General features: G+C 48.2%; 1 non-coding gene across 1 annotated transcript; it reads right to left on the bottom strand.

The window, feature by feature from the left end:
* Positions 1-3111: 3111 nt before the first annotated feature.
* On the bottom strand, positions 3112-3183 carry TRNAA-AGC. The gene has a single exon. It is a non-coding gene; the product is annotated as a tRNA-Ala (tRNA).
* Between the last annotated feature and the right edge of the window lie 10751 nt (positions 3184-13934).

The following is a 13934-nucleotide window of genomic DNA, read 5'->3' as shown; positions in this document are numbered from 1 at the left end:
TCCGAGCTTTTTCGCGCGCCTTACCGTGTTCCTTTCAGTATTGTGTCATTTCTACTCCGTGGGACCTGGGGGCCCCCAAGACGCGGACATGCACGGAAGAGATGAGAAAAGAAAGACAGCGGCACTCCTCAGCCTCACCGCCGCCCCAAACACCAAGCTGCAGCCACACCCACAGACCGTGCGCTTTTCATCTCGTTGGGCGGAATCCCCCAACAGAAAAGAGGGGAAAAAGATCCGTGAAGTCTCCTAGGTTGTGAGGGGACTGCGCGGTCTAACGCGCAGGGTCCGGTCTCCCCCGCTCCTCCCCACCCCCTGCCTCGGGGAGCGCGCCGGGAGCCCGGCCTCCGCGGGGCGGGGAGCGGGGCGCAGGGCGCGGCCCTGGAGCGTGCGGGCGACCCTGACCCCAGCCTCGCGCACGTCCAGAGCATCCTCTGGGAGCCGGAGACCGCTAGCTCCCTCGGACGAGCGAGCGCGCACCGACCGCAAAGGAAAGATCCTGGAATCTGGAGCACGGTTACGCGTACTCCCTATTAAACTGATGTTCACAAGAAGTTTACACAAAACATTCACGGAGCAGCGCGCTGAAGCTCAGTCTCAGAAAACGGCAAACAACGGTTTTAGATTCCTTACCTTCCACGTGTCCTCGTGAACTCTTTTGTTCCCAGATCTTTAACTGAATTAACACCTCGTGCAGTACCACCGCGAATGTCCTGGAGGAAGATGTGGCCAAAACTGTTTGGGTGGGAATAAGGACAAATGTATAAGTTGCTTGTATTTAAACAAACAAGTAAACATCACTTGTTATCACTTGTTAAAGAGACGGCACAAACTATGGAGTATGGAATATCAGCAATCTCAGCAGGTCGTATGTTGGGTGAATGCTCCAGAATCGGTCCATTTTCCTTTGCAAAGCCTTTACATGCTACCTTCTGTATTAGAAAGGGATGCTTTAAAATGCGAAGTCGAAATTTAAAAGATGACACCTAAATTCCCTCCTTTGGAAAAGCTAAAAGCACGTTCCTCCTAGTTCCTCTGAGATCAGGAGAGGCAACAGGGATCCATCACAAGCTCCATCTCCTTGAGGACTCAAGCCCCAGACAGCCCCTTCGCCAGCTGGCCATCTCCGGCTACCTCGGTCCAGGTGTGTTGTAGTCACACTGCTGCCTAAATTATTTCAGCGCAAAAGCTAAGGGAATGAGCTTTCCTTCCCTCTGATGCTCACTCTCTTGCCTCCTGACTGGGACGCAGAGTCATCAGCAGTGGTAAACAGCTTGGACCCCCCTCTTCCATTTTGGCAAGCACCCATTCTCCAGCGTGATCTTCCCCTTGCTCTTTGCGGCCTGGCTGTATCTCGCATGGAGCCCTGAAGAATCTCTCAGAAACTCTCCCAAGCAGCTGTTAAAAGCGATGAGAGGTAAGAAGTCGCCATAAAGCAATGGAACTCTGGCCACATAACCGGCAAGGGCACCCATATGTGGGATATGTTTCTCCAGGGGAAGGCAGTAGCTGAGCCCTAGACCCTCAGAGCATGGCCCACCGTGACTCAGGGGGCTGAAGGCTGGGGCTCCGAATGTGTCGCTCCTTCTAGAGCTAGTGGTGCGGTGTCACGGGTTTCCTACCTCATTCCACGGGGGTCTCTGCTCCTCCAGCCCTACGGGCTGTCCCCTCCAGCAGGAAATGCTAGAGGAAGGGCCTGAAAAAAACAGAACCAGAAAGATTGTCTCTGGAAAGTTAGATCCAGATGGGAAAAGGAAACATCCCAAATAAAAAACAGTAATTGTGTGTCGTCAGTGGTTGCTATAGCAAAGTCTGGAGCCCAGCAGCATGTTCCGAAACCGGGCAGTGGTTTCGCCTGGAGGACTCTACCTTCTGTCTCCAGGACCCACAGAGAAGTACAGGGAGGCCTTCTAGAGGCAGAGCAAGAAGCGGTTCCCAGAAGCACTTTCCATTCATAACAACCTCCGCACCCCAACCCCGGCTGGGAGGCGCGCCTCCAAGCTCAGCCATCACCGGGGCGCAAAGAATAGAGATTCCCTCCTGTTGGCAAAATTGGTAGTGACCAAATATGAGTGTGTGTGTGGGGGGGGGGGGGGTAACCATAAACGATTGTATTGTCTCAGTTTCCACTCGGATACTTTTCTCCCGGTGCGAAACCTGTACCTTCCCGAATATCCCAGTAAGTTCTCCATCACCTCTCCGGTTCCCCAGTCGCCTCCCCTCCTCTCCCTCGAATCACAGGGCGAGGCTCAGTTGGCTCCGGGAGGGGAGAGGTGGGGAGTGGAGGAGGCGACACAGGACGTGGTGAAGAAGGGGTTAGAAGAGGAGGACCCGGCAGGAGCCGCGAGGAAGGCGCGCGGGGCCCCCGCGGATCCTCACCCGCGCGGGAACTTCCCGCAATTCGGGCGGGCGTTTCTCTGTCTCCGGTTCCACCGGGGGGGTTAGGAGACCAGAAGGTTCTCCTCCTCCTACGGAAAGGGGGCTTCAAAGCATTCGTTCCACGGGAAGGCGCAGCGCCCCCGCGCTCCTGGGGACTCCTGAAACCTGCGGGGCTGGGCTCTGAGGGCCGCCCGCTGCTCCGGCTCCTCTGGAAATCCGAGTTTAGACAAGGGGCCTTGGAAGCCTCCGAGCGGCATGGCGAGCGCTTGGGCCGGACACTGAACACCTCTTCCCAGGAAGAAGCCGGGACCGCAGCGCTCCGGCCGGGTGACTGCGCGGGCCTGCCGCGGCGCGAGCGCGGGGACGGAGTCGGGGTGCAGGGGCGAGTGCGGGCGGGACGAGGTCTCCGGAGCAGCAGGCGGGGCACCGACCCGGGCGCAGCCGAGGGACAGGGGTGGGGGATCTAAAGGAATTTTCCCGAGGGCCTCCTCCCGCCGCCCCTTCGCCCACTTCTCGGTAGAAGCAGCCGCGAAGCATAACCGGCCGTCCTCGGACCGTGCTTCGGGGGAGCGGGCTCTTTCTGGCTTCGCTGTGCGGGGCAGCCGGTGGGGAGATCCGAGGTGCGGCAGGGCCACGGTGTAAGTGGTTCAGCGCCAGACCACCAGTAACTTAAAGGAAAAGCGCAAGGCCGGACCACCCCTCTTCACCCGCACCGGGGGCGAGGCCGCAAGGCGGTGGAGGTGCCGGGGATCGAACCCGGGGCCTCGTGCATGCTAAGCACTCGCTCTCCCACTGAGCTACACCCCCGCGGACGGAGGCCCCCGGGGCGTGCCGCCCGGAGTTTATCCAGAGCCGCGTCGGGGGCTGTCGTGCTCGCCTCCATCCCCGAAGTCTGAGCCCACAGGGTCACCCAGGGGCGCTCGAAGAGGCGGGAGTGCGCCCCGCGCTCGGCTCTTCCCATCCCGGGCTGCCCTCCGTCCGCTGCGGGTCCCGCCAGCTCCCGCCGCCACGAGCGGGGAACCCGTGTCGGTCCTCGGGTCCTCGATTCTCAGAAACGTCCCGCCGCGCCCACGCAGCTGCTCGCACCGCCCAAGGTAGTGAGTAGTGAGCGCCGCGGAGCCGCCCGACAGAACGTATTTAACTCGCTGTCCGGGGCCCGAAATGAGCCGCACGCGCGTGTCCCGGCGGCCGCTCTGGCGCCCCGCGTGGGGGACGCGACCGCAGCCAGTTCAGGCGGCCGCTCGGCTTCGGAAGACAGTACCCGCGAGGCGGACGACGGCGACAAACGCGGACGCCCCCGTGGCTACAGCGCCTCAGACCGAGCTGCTCGCGCACGGGGGAAGCACAGCGCCGCTGGAAGCAGTGTCCCCGGCACCGGCCCGCAGATGTCATCAGGCCCCGAAGCGCAAAGTCGCCATTTCCCCAATCCAGGCAAGCCTGGGTGCAGCTGTGAACCTACACAGGAATTTTGGAGAAAATCTTAAGCCTTCTGGCAGGAGAGGGGCCGGGGAGGAGAGGGCGGGGGGCCTGCGTCGGGAAAGGCAAGTCCCTGGAAAAAGAGGAGCGAGGAGGGGGCCATCGGGGAGGGCTAGAGAAGGGACAGGGGCCGGGCGCCCGGCGGGACACACATGAAGCTGATGGAGGAGAGAAGAGACAGCGAGGGGCAAGGACAGGAGAGGAGGGATTTGGGGTCGGGTCTAAGTGCACAGGTAGGATGGGGACAGGACTGAAGGTAGAAAGTGGCCGTGCCTGCGTTCCTGCCGCACGGTCTCCAGGCCCTCGGAAGACAGGGTAAGGGCTTTGAAGGGTGCTTCCCACAGATGCCTCTGGTTCGGCCGAGGATGGTGTGACACTGAGTGGCTCCTGTCCCAGCCCGCGGAGGCTGAGCGTTTTCGGCCGGGCAGCTGCCGTCCAGCATCTAGAGCAGGGGCCGCCGTGTTGGCAGTTTGGGAAGGGCGGGGTCGTGTGTACCCCAGGTGGGAGCATCGCCCGGTTCAGAAACATTGTAACCCTCGTTTTCTGCTTGGGCATTTCACTGACGGGACTGTTAGCCTGTTAGGGTTCAAAATGCAAGGGAAAGCATGAGGGGGAGAGGTGAAGCAAGAGGAAGGTCTTTGGTGTGAAGTCCCACTGAAACCCTGGTACTCCGAGGTGGCTCTGCCGAACTGCGACCCACCGGGTCTGAGGATTCACCAAGCCCCGCTGGTGGCAATTCTTTCCTTTTCCCCTGATGCAGCTGCCCCTCAGAACAATGTATCACTTAAACTATAACCCCTGGAAGATTTTACTAGTTACCAAGCACGCTTAGATACAGCTTGAAGAAAAACACAGACTGGCAGTAGGCCTTTGAGGGAGAGGACGATAAACGACCTTAAAGCGGAGCAGCTGGGAACGCCTGCCACTCCCGGCGCTCGCAGGCACCGCCTGCTTCCCTTTTCCGTTATCGCTCCTTTCTCCTCCCAAAAGCGCCGGCTGTTAGTTAGATGAGTCCTTTGAAGGTGCTTGGTTAACTATAAACTTTACCCTCCTTCTTGTTTGTCCACAAGACGTGTGACTAACTGCCTCGGCTCTTCTGTGGGTTATTGTTTCTATCTAATAAAAGCCAGACTGAGGGGTTGCCCGTGGTAGCAGTCTCTCTGACTGTCGTCCCCTGCTCCCTTTCTCTTGCCCTGACTTGTTTGTGCCTAATTCTTCTCCCACTGGAAGCGGCAAGTGGCGCCTGAACAGGGACTTGAAACAGGAGAAGCTGCCCCAACGTGAGTTTTTGCCCGGCCGTGCCTTTTTCCCCCGCTGGTGAGTTGTGGGTACTTACAGCAGGGATGGGTAGTCTAGAGAGCACAAATGATTATCGCCCTTACGTTTGCTTACTGAGACGGCTCCTAAAGGCGGGAGGAGCGAAAGTCAGCGAGGGCCAAAAGTCAGCGAGGGCCAACTCATGGAGCTTTTAAAGGTAATTAAAGAACATTGCTCCTGGTTCCCTATATTAGGGACTTTAGATTAGCAAACATGGAAAAAGTAGGTTATGAGTTAAAACTTATATACCAAAGGAAAACCAATTCCAATTACTATGTGCCCTACTTGGACCCTCATTCGCTCCGTTTTGGAGCCTTTACAAACTGCTGATTCAGAGAGCAATAATGAATGTTCAGGAGAAACTAAAAAAGAGGATCCTGAACATGCCATTCAGAAGGAGAAAGAAATTACTAAGGCCATCAGAAAGGAATATATAAAGGAGGAATCTCCTTCTCCTCCAATAACAGAACAAGAGATGCCCATGGCACTGTTGCCATCGGCTCCACTGTCCTATAAGAAGGCACCATTTAGTGAAAGAGAGGAAAAATACATGCTATCAGCTATTCAGAAAGGCCTCCTTGAAGCACAGCGAGCGGGAGACCTAGATGCCTTGCATTTTAATTTCCTGGTTATTATTACAGAACATGTCGCTCCAGGACATGATCCTAACAACCTTAATGGTGTCTATGAGGCCAAGCATGAGCCATTTCCCTTCAAATTACTGAAGGAGCTAAAACAAGCAGTACAAAACTATGGAGTTAATTCTCCATTTACAACGGGAATCATTTAAGGCGTCGCAGAAGGCAATCGACTTATTCCGATGGATTGGTCATTGCTCGCAAGAACAGTTCTATCTCCAAGTGAGTTGTTGCAATTCAAAACGTGGTGGCAAGATCGTGGAGAAACAGCAGCTGCCAGGCGCCTGGGGGCTCAGTGGGTTGGGCCTCTGCCTTCGGCTCAGGTCATGATCTCAGGGTCCTGGGATCGAGCCCCGCATGGGACTCCCTGATCAGCGGGGAGTCTGCTTCCCCCCTCCTCTCTCTCTGCCTGCCTGTCTGTCAAATAAATAAATTAAATCTTAAAAAAAAAAAAAAAAAAAACCAGGAGCTGCCCATAACAGAGCTCGTAATGTTCGTATTTCCATGGAACAGCTCATGGGTACTGGGCCATGGGCCCGGATGCAAGACCAGGTATTAATGAATGATCAAGCTATTGAGCAGCTCCGGCATTGCTGTTTAAGAGCCTGGGAGAGAATAGATTCCCAAGGAGAGAAGTGCTCTTCTTTTCAAAAGGTGATACAAGGTCCAAAAGAAACCTATACTGATTTTACTGCAAGATTACAAGAGGCTGTCAAAAGACAGATAAATAATCTTGAGGCTGCGGATACCATTCTTCAGCTGTTGGCTTATGAGAATGCTAACGCTGATTGTAAGAAACTGATATCACCCTTTAAAGGCAAGGGAACATTGACAGATTATAGTAAGCTGTGCCGAGGAGTAGGAACAGAGACCTGTGAAGCTGATTTGTTAGCTCAAGCAATGGCTGCTCTGACCACAGGAAAATTTAAAGGACAGTGTTTCAAATGTGGGCAAGTAGGGCATACTAAAGCTCAGTGTAGGCAAAAAGGAAAATTCCCTCTGCAAAATATAAAAAATAAAACACTCGGTCTCTGTCCCAAATGTAAAAAGGGAAATCATTGGGCAAGTCAGTGTCGTTCCAGAGTTAGCAAGGATGAATTCCCCCCTTCAGGGAAACTTATTTCGGGGCAAGCCCTCAGCCCCGAAAAACAAGAGGGCCAATGCTCCCATAACACCCAGCTTTCAGACGAGTGTACCATTTTAAAAATATTACATGCCACAACTGGTAGTGCTGGATTAGATAGCCCCATTCCCAAAGATGATCTTTTAATGCCTACCAAGCTTCCCATTAAAATTCCAACTAATATTTATGGCCCTTTACCAAAGGGGACCACTGGGTTACTTTTGGGGAGATCTAGCCTTCCTTCAAAGGGAGTACTAGTTCACACTGGCATTATTGATTATCAGATTATACTGGTGAAATTTCAGTGATGTTAACTACTGTGGCTCCATACCATTTTCAAAAAGGAGACTGTATTGCCCAGTTGTTACTTTAATCCTATCTCCAGGGTCAATCTAAAAATAAACTCCAATGGGTTTGGAAGTACTGGAAAAACTGGAGCATATTTAACTGAGAAAATTTATCAAGATAGACCAATGTGTCATCTTGAAATACAAGGAAAGGAATTTTCAGGTCTAATTGATACTGGAGCTGATGTCTCTATAATAAGCTCATTACATTGGCCTAAAAAATGGCCATATAATTCCTCTCCTGTTACTATTACAGGATTAGGCCAGGCTGGCAATGCACGTCAAAGCTTCAATATTCTTTTCTGTGACGGACCTGAGGGTCAAAAGGGTTATCTACAGCCATATATTGTAGATTTGCCCATTAACCTTTGGGGGTGAGATTTACTAAGTCAGTGGGAAGCCTCTCTGGTTATACCTTCCCTTAAGGAAGATCCCCAGATTTTTCACTGAGGGCCGCTGCTCCTGAACCCATTAAGTTAAATTGGAAGAAGGACAAACCCATTTGGGTGCAGCAGTGTCCCTTAACAGAGAGAAATTACTACTTTGCAAACCTTAGTGGAGGAACAGATAAAGGGACATATTGAAGAATCTCACAGTCCTTGGAATTCACCAGTTTTTGTTACTAAGAAAAAATCAGGAAAATGGAGACTTTTAACAGACTTGGATGAGGTTAATTCTGCTCGCCAACCCATGGGGTCTCTCCAACCTGGATTGCCTTCACCTAATCTAGTCCCATGCGAATAGCCAATAATTATCACAGATATACAAGATTGCTTTTATACTACACCACTTGCTAAGGAAGACTGTCCCCGTTTTGCTTTCACTATTGCCAGTGTAAATTTAAAAGAACCAGCGGAACGATATCAATGGAAGGTTCTTCCACAAGGAATGTTAAATAGCCCCACTATCTGTCAGGAGTATGTGGCAAAAATTATACAGCCAGTTAGAAATCAGTTTCCACAAGTTTATCTTATCCATTATATGGATGATATATTATGTGCAGCCTCTGACAACATGGAATTACAGGATGCATTCAGAATGCTTCAATTGCAATTGGAAAAATACAAACTAATTATAGCTCCGAAAAAAATACAAGTCACCACACCTTTCTCATATTTGGGGGTCATTATGGATAGGACCTCAGTTAAACCACAGAAAGTTCAAACCCATAGAGATAAAATTACAACCTTGAATGATTTGCAAAAATTATTGGGAGACATTAATTGGATAAGACCTAAAACTGGAATTCCCACTATGCTTTACAGCATCTATTTGCCTCTTTAAAGGGAGATCCTAGTTTAAACAGCCCCAGGACCCTATCAAAAGAGGCTTTAAAAGAATTACAATTTGGGGGCACCTGGGTGGCTCAGTGGGTTAAGCCTCTGCCTTCAGCTCAGGTCATGATCTGAGGGTCCTGGAATCGAGTCCTGTATTGGACTCTCTGCTCAGCGGAGAGCCTGCTTCCTCCCCTCTCTCTGCCTATTTGTGAACTCTGTCTGTCAAATAAAATCTTTAAAAAAAAAAAAAAAGAATTACAATTTGTTGAAAGCCAGATTCATTCAGTGCAAACGGATAGAGTCCAACCTGGGATACCGTTAGATGTTCTCATTTTTCATACTCCACATACACCCACTGGATTAATTATTCAGGAAAAACTATAGAATAGATTTTTCTCCCAAATAATACTGTTAAAACACTACCTATATAGACCTATATAGACCATATTGGCTGTATTATCCCAATTAGGAAGAAAAAGAACTCCCTAAATACAGGGGTATGATCCGCAGGTTATTGCTCTGCCTTTAAATAAGACACAAATTGAAATGGCATTCTAAAATAATTTATATTGGCAAATTGCCCTTAGTGGCTTTACTGGAAACACTTCGCATTATCCCTCTTTACCTGTTGTTTCCTTTCTAAAACACACTGCTTTTGTCCTTCTAAAGTTACTTCTAAAAATCAGTAACAGATGCCCCTACTTACTTTTCTGATGGCTCTGTCAAAGGTAAAGCTTGTTACTATGGTCCTACTTCGAACATCGTATCTACTACCGGTCTCTCAGCACAAAAATCAGAATTAACGCCGGTTATTGCATTGTTTTCAAGACGTTTCTTATGCATTTAATCTGTTAATCTGATTCTTTGTATACAGTGTATGCTTTATAGCATATTGAAACTGCTACTATTTCTACTACTGATGTCTCCCTCCACTCATTACCTCATTATTGACAATCCCTCATTCATCAGCGTTCTGGCCCTTTCTATGCTACTCATATCCGAAGTCACAACGGCCTTCCTGGGCCGTTAACTAAAGGTAATAAAATAGCTGATTCTCTTGTTTTCTCAGCTTTTCAGGAAGCCTCCGATTTTCACTCTCTTACACGTTAACCAAAAAGGACTTTGGCACATTCCCTATTACTAAGGATCAAGCAAATTCTATTGTCCACTCCTGCCCTTCTTGTGCCGCTATCAATCTGCCTACACAGCCAGCGGGTATCAACCCACGAGGCATGACAGCCCATAAAATATGGCATATGGATGTTACTCACACCCCTTCATTTGGGAAACTTTTGTTCATGTCACTATAGACACACATTCTCGCTTCATTTGGGCTACAGCGCAAACAGGAGAAACTGCTGCGCATGTTATCAGACCTCTCCACTCTGCCTTTGCAGTCATGGGAATGCCTAAAGCCGTAAAAACTGATAATGCGCCTGCTTATGTTTCCAGTAAGTTACAATCCTTCTTTAATCTATGGAATATTAAACATCCCACTGGCATCCCGTATAATCCTCAAGGTCAAGGAATTGGAGAATGGGCTGATCAAGTATTAAAATTACAGCTTCATAAACAAAAAGAAAATACAAGGTCCTCCTCAAGAGGTAGTAGCACAACTTTTATTTACTCTTAATTTTTTGAATCGTGACGATAAAAACACTTCAGCGATAGAAAGATATTTTAGTAAACAAAAACAAGACAAAATTTATCCTCCAATCTGGTGGAAAAATAGTACTTCTAATCAATGGCTCCCTGGTAACTTAGTTACCCGGGGAAAGGGATATGCATGTGTACTACCCAACGAGGCCGTGGAGCCCAGATGGGTGCTCTCTCGTTTCATAAAGGTTCGTCATGAGCAAGAGGAAAAGATCTGGATTCGAACCGGACCCACCACTGATCATCAGCTTCGAGGGTCTCACCTTAAAGAACACTCGAGTCAGGATAGCTGGGACAGACAGAGCAGAGATTCCAACTTGGGACCAGATAAAGGAGCTGACCAAGAAAGCGAAGGAAGTTCTGGAGAATGAGCAACGTCCTCTCACCCCTAACAACCTGGCGGTAACTATGATGGCGCTCATCACTGTAGCCGAAAGTCTTCCTGGATGTTATGCACAAATACATAACTTTACTTACTGGGCTTAATATACCCAATCCTCCCCTGCTCCGTCCAGTAGAGTGGGGAGAAGATAGAATACCAATTTATTTAAATGCCTCAAAATGGGTACCTGAAATTTTGGATCCTAGATTGCCGCTGTTACCCTTAGAGGAGGGCACAAATACTAATCTTACCTTAGGATATCAAAATAGACTAATATGTATCGGCAATCATTCCAGTTGTCTTATCCCTGATGATCAAAGATGGTTGGTGGACTTTCCTACTGATAATTATCTCACTAAAGATCAGTTACATTTACTCTCCACTAAGGGATTCCTAGCCCATGAATATCGGGGTCCTGGCTATAACCCAGCAGCACCCCCTATTCCCGAATGCAAACCAACACAAATGTGGTCGGATGAGGGAATTCGCCCATTATGGGAGGATTGTCAAGCTTCTCACCCCAGTATTGTTCCTATGGATTTGTATGGATTTGTATTCCTATGGAATACAAATGATTCCTATGGAATTGTATGGGACTGGTCCCCTAAGGGGATGGCAGTCACCAATTGCACTGGGAGACCCTGCTCCTCTCATTGACATTTAAAATGGCAAGTTTTTGATGATCCCATTTTACCACAAACCTTAACCTCAGGAGATGCACCTCTGGTCTGGCTTGGACAAGGACTTTCTATGCCAACTCCTTTTGTTAATTATCATAAAAGACAAAAGAATTTATGGAAGGTCACCACCGCTTTAAATCACATAAGAGCTTGGAATGGCTCTTACATTCATCAGTCTAATGACTATGCATTTTCTTTTTTCCCAATGGATAAAGAATGGGTAAAAGCTTGTGTTAGAGATCCCTATGTTTTTGTTACTGGAAAAATGACTTTGATCATAGCGATAGAGAAATAAGCTGTCGCAAATGTAAAATGCTCACCTGTGTGGATGAGAATGTCTACACAGACAAACCTATCATTCTCCTATAGCTAGAAGAAGAACAGGCATTTGGTTACCAGTGAAACACCACGGTGTTTGGGAAAGCTCTCCAGATATACATAATACTTTCAACAGTTTTGAAGGACTGGGTCCATAGAACAAAAAGATTTCTTGGGTTGCTTAAAACAGCTATTTTAGGAATTACAGCCATTACTGCTACAGCTACCACTGCAGGCATAGCCTTGCATCAAACTGTACAAACCACACAGTTTGTACAAAAGTGGCACGAGAATGCTAGCAAAGCTTGGAATTAACAAATGATCATAGATCAAAAATTAGATGAAAGTATCTCTGATTTAGAAGCAGCCATGATATACATAGGAGATGATATACAAAATATGAAGCTTAGATTTCATATTTCATGGTACTGGAATGTTTCTTCTTTATTACTCCCCATGCCTATAATCAAATATCTTGGAGCAAAAGTTGCCGGCATATTACTAACCATTATGGTGATAATCTAACTTTAGATATTAAACAACTTCAAGATACTATTCAAAGTATTACTCACTCGTCATTACAATCAGTTCCAGGAGTGAGTTTTACTCAAAGAATTAACAATATTCTGTCTAACTTAAACCCCTTTACTTGGATCAAACAAACTGGTCTCGGCGTCGCAGGTGGAATGATTATTCTTTTTGTGCTTAGTCCTCAGATGCACGCGAAACTCCAACGACTGAGGAATCAAGAAGCTGCAAAATCGACTTTTCTACTTCTTCACAAACAAAAAGGGGGAAATGCAGCTGCCCCTCAGAACAATGTGTTACTTAAACTATAACCCCTGGAAGATTTGACTAGTTAATTTAGATACAGCGTGAAGAAAAATACCTGCTGGCAGCAGGCCTTTGGGGGAGAGGACGATATACGACCTTGAAGCGGAGCAGCTGGGAGCGCCGCCCGCTTCCCTTTTCCGTTATCGCTCCTCTCTCCTCCCAAAAGCACCGGCTGTTAGTTAGATGAGTCCTTTGAATGTGCTTGGTTAACTGTAAACTTCACCCTCCTTGTTTGTCCACAAGACGTATGACTAACGTTTGCCCTTCATCGGCTCTTTGTGGGTTATTGTTTCTATCTAATAAAAGCGAGACTGAGGGGTTGGCCGTGGCAGCGGTCTTTCCGACTGTCGTCCCCTGCTCCCTTTCTCTTGCAGCTGACTTGTTTGTGCCTAATTCTTACCCCGTTCGCTGACTGGAAGCGGCACCCTGACCTCTTTTAAACTCAATACGCAAAGGATTGAATCAAGCTCCCTTCGGGAGCAGCCCCGGGAGCATCTGCAGTGTACTTTACCGTTCACATGGTTACGATTTTGTTTTATCCCGTGTTGAATGTGACGAGGACATCTCCATAGACGTCGGCGGCAGAGGCCCTCGAAGTCCTCCTCATGTCCAGTGTGAGCGCTGATGGGTCCAGGAGCTGTGTAAGAAATGTACGCACTCAGCAGCAGCACCTTGGCTCTGAAACACATTCTTCTCTTGTCTAAAAGATCATTTTTGTTTTATAAATACAGCTTTTTTAACTTTGGAACAGTAATAAATTTGCAGAGAATTGCAGAGAAACTGAGAGAATATTAGAGATTCTTAATACCCTGCACGCAGTTTCTTGTGTTAGCATCTAATGTTGAGATGATACCTTTAGGGACATCTGGGTGGCTTAGTCGGTCATGATGCCAGGGTCCTGAGATCCAGCCCCGCCTCAGACTCCCTGCTCCGTGGGGAGTCTGCTTCTCCCTCTGCCCCCACCCCCATCATGCTCTCTCTTAAAATAATTTTTTAAAAAAAGATGATAGTTAACTAAATTAATAAACCAACATTGATACATTTTTATTTTTTTGAAGATTTTATTTTTGAGAAGTAATCTCTATACCCAGCGTGGGGCACAAACAATCCTGGAGAACATGAGTCAGACGCCCCACCAACTGAGCCCGCCAGGAGCCCCATACATATTTATTAACTAAATTCCATAGTCTGGGTTTTTAGCCTGGCACCCTTTGCCTGTTCCCCAATACCATGATAATTTAGTTGTCTTGTGGCTTTAGGCTTGTGGTGGTGGTGGCAACAAAAGAAAACAAACTGTGATTTCTTAGATTTTTCTTGTTTTGATGACTGTATTGGTCAAGGTTCTCCAGAAAGACAACACCAATAGGCTATAAAGAGATTGTCAAAAATCCAAAAGCAGTAAAAATTAAAGCCAGGTCAGTGAAATAGTATTGACAAAGGGTTTACTGTGCAAAAAAGGACAGTGTTTTTTTTTTTTTTTAAGATTTTATTTATTTGACAGAGATCACAA

The sequence above is a fragment of the Enhydra lutris genome, unplaced genomic scaffold, assembly GCF_002288905.1.
Source record: "Enhydra lutris kenyoni isolate GAN:26980312 unplaced genomic scaffold, ASM228890v2 scaffoldscaffold93, whole genome shotgun sequence".
NCBI lineage: Eukaryota > Metazoa > Chordata > Mammalia > Carnivora > Mustelidae > Enhydra > Enhydra lutris.
This window is presented reverse-complemented; position numbering and strand designations above follow the sequence as displayed.